The sequence below is a fragment of the Papaver somniferum genome, chromosome 4 (genome assembly GCF_003573695.1).
Source record: "Papaver somniferum cultivar HN1 chromosome 4, ASM357369v1, whole genome shotgun sequence".
NCBI lineage: Eukaryota > Viridiplantae > Streptophyta > Magnoliopsida > Ranunculales > Papaveraceae > Papaver > Papaver somniferum.
Window position 1 is genome coordinate 23,484,292 of NC_039361.1, and position 2,914 is coordinate 23,487,205.

A 2,914-nucleotide genomic window follows, 5' to 3' on the forward strand; every position below is an offset into this window, starting at 1 on the left:
AATCGATAACGAACTCTCTTGTATTCATTATTGTTTTACAAATCTATCTTTTGTGAAATTCATGCATATCTTTGTTATTATATGATAATGTATGCATGTATTATCTGTGTGTAATACAAACTAGCTTTCTTTTACATTTTTGGGTGGGCTTGTGATGAGTGCCAAATATTGCATATTTCTACACCTTTTCATTGACAATTAACTCATCTTTTGCGCTTTAAAATCATATATTATCCCAAAATCTGTATTTTCATTGTTTTCAAGAATAAATACATGTATTAATTAATTTTGTGTTTTTAGGTACTAAATAAAGCTTGGATGAATAGAGAGGCCAAAAGAAGCAGAGAATTGATGACGACGAAAGAGGGACAAGAAAGCTCCCGCCAGAAGGCAGTGAAGAATAGTGTTTGCACCTCATCCGCAAGTGAAGAATGTTGTTTGCAAGTAGGGGTGTGCAACGGACGGACGGATGCACATTAGGGGTCACTCGTGTCCAATCCGTCAAAGTTACGGATTTGGAAAATTCAACCGTGTCCGGCCCAATCACCCACGGATTTGACATCCGCGGATCAGCGGGTGATACGGACCGGATGCAGATTGACCAAGGATTTTAGTAAAAAATAAATAAAATAAAACAAACAAACAAAAATATGTTGGATTGTGGTACATATATCGCATGAGAGATGTAGTTTCCTCTTGTTGGATTGTGGCATATCTGCAGATACGTTGCAACTACTGTTACTTCCATTCATGAAATGGAAAATGGGTTCAACATCAGGTCTTTCAATGTAAAGTTATTGTACACTGTACATGTACGCAAGGGATCACATGCCTAAGAAATACAGCAAGAAGAGATTGAGGACCAAGATGTCAGTGCTCAATTGAGCGAGAATGATAGGAAGGAAACTGCAAAAACGGTACATAACAAATGCATGAATTGGATAAGGCAGTGGCCAGTGATGATGAAGAATAATAATATGAAGCCAAAGAAGTTGAGGTCGAGGAAATTTTGGATGTTACGAGTTTGATCAAGAGTGAAGTTGAAATTCTTCTGAAAGTTTCTCTGATAGAGACTTCCCAGCCCCAGGTATGGATGTATCTGCGTAATAGCATAAAAATATTATTCTTAATACATCTATTAATTTTTATTATTGTCCTACGGTGCGGGTGAATTCGGGGATTTCAAAGTCCAACCGCAACCAAACCGTCAAAAATGTGGATTTGGAAAATTCAACCATGTCCGGCTATAGATCTTGCGGATTGGGTTTCACCAGTAATTTTGCGGACGAATACGGGTGAAATCCGCGGTTATGGACTTTTTGCTCACCCCTATTTGCGAGACCCAAAACTGGAAGCGGGATTTAGATATTAGCTAAGATGTGGGCTTAGGAGAATATCTTCCAACAGACAAAACCCAAGTTCTAATACCCAAACCCGTTTTCATCTTGAGCCATCAGATTAGATTTAGCTGCTAAGCATCCAACGACTTCTCCACATGGTACATTAACATCTTAAGATTCCTCCCAACAGCCAAACAACCTCTATTTCATCCCCTACTCGAACAGAACCAAAACCATCTCCATTTCTTCTCTTCATCCTCTACAACGCCACTTGCATCCCTCTCCATCAAATTCATCCGCCCGACCATCTCTGCTCACACCCGCCTCCATAAACACAATCAAACTCTTACTCTTTATCTCTCTCCATCTTATCATAAACAGTAACCCTAGAAGCTAAGATTGAAAGAGATAAGATTAGGGTTAGCTGGAAAGTAAGCTTGCAGAGACAAATTGAAGATATAAATTGTCAGAAAACGCGTTTTGGGTAAGTGGGTCACTGTTAGTTGTCCAATTGAAGGTGAATTGAGAGAAATTTTGTATAAATAGGGCTTGTTGTGATGTGTTGAACCATCCAAGACTAGCTGGATCAACTAGTTTTCATAATATAATTGTGTTTTCATCTTGTTCATCATGTTCTAATTACTTTTGCTAGGGTTTAGATGAAGCCCTTTATCTACTGCTAAGTTTATTCATGTTTGATTATTATTCTTGTTGTGCTTAAAATGATATAGGAATGGTCTAATCTGTGCGTCACAATATATTGCTTTCACCTTATTTTCTATGCAACATAGGTAGTTAGAATAACTCTGTATTGTGCTTCAACTCATACTTCATTGCTTAATTCGATCTGTGATTAGTTGTGCCGTAAGAAGATAGCTAATGCTAGGGATTGATTACCTTAGTTGATATTAGATCATCCATTTAAGAGTACCCTGGATAAACGGCAGACTTGCATCTTCACCGGTGTCCATTACGGAGGGACAAGAATAGTAGTTGAACTGAATTAGCTTAGTAGAAGTTAGGAGGTGGATTCAATTGCCCTAGTCTCTTCCATTTAAGTGTTTACACCCTTGTTATTCACATTCTGTTTTACTATTTCAATCACTGCCAACATCTTGTCGTATCGACACACAAACCCTCCTTTTGTTACTGCTTGTTTGAATCCGTATAAGTAAACTTTGTGTTCAATCTTACATCCACCTTGTCCCTGAGGATCGACTCGTACTTACCTTGTTTATAGACTCGACGCTGTATACTTGCAGTTAGTACAATTGTAGGTACTAGTTAGAGACCTACCAAGTTTTTGGCGCCGCTGCCAGGGACTCGGTAGCGGTGTAGTTGAATCTGTAGTTTACTTTACTGGTTTTTAGTTTAGTCCTGTATATATTTGTTTGAATTTACTTTGCTTTCAGTCACTGATAGTATTGCTAAGTTGATTGGTATTTGCAGTTTGTAACTTTTAGGTTTCTGTAGTCATATAAGTGTCTGTGTTGTTCAACAATTCTGTACAAAACTGCATCTTAGCCTTGTACTGTTAGCTATAGCTTAGCTTAGATTCCTGCTTCAAAAAAAAA

At 38.0% G+C, this 2,914-nt stretch overlaps 1 long non-coding RNA gene across 1 annotated transcript in view; it reads left to right on the forward strand.

Annotated features, from left to right (window-relative positions):
* Positions 1-1,551: 1,551 nt before the first annotated feature.
* LOC113274944 overlaps positions 1,552-2,914 on the forward strand; it is an 11,688-nt gene continuing 10,325 nt past the window's right edge. Inside the window, exon 1 of the long non-coding RNA XR_003323337.1 lies at positions 1,552-1,824. This is a non-coding gene — a long non-coding RNA (uncharacterized LOC113274944). The remainder of the gene's footprint in view (positions 1,825-2,914) is intronic.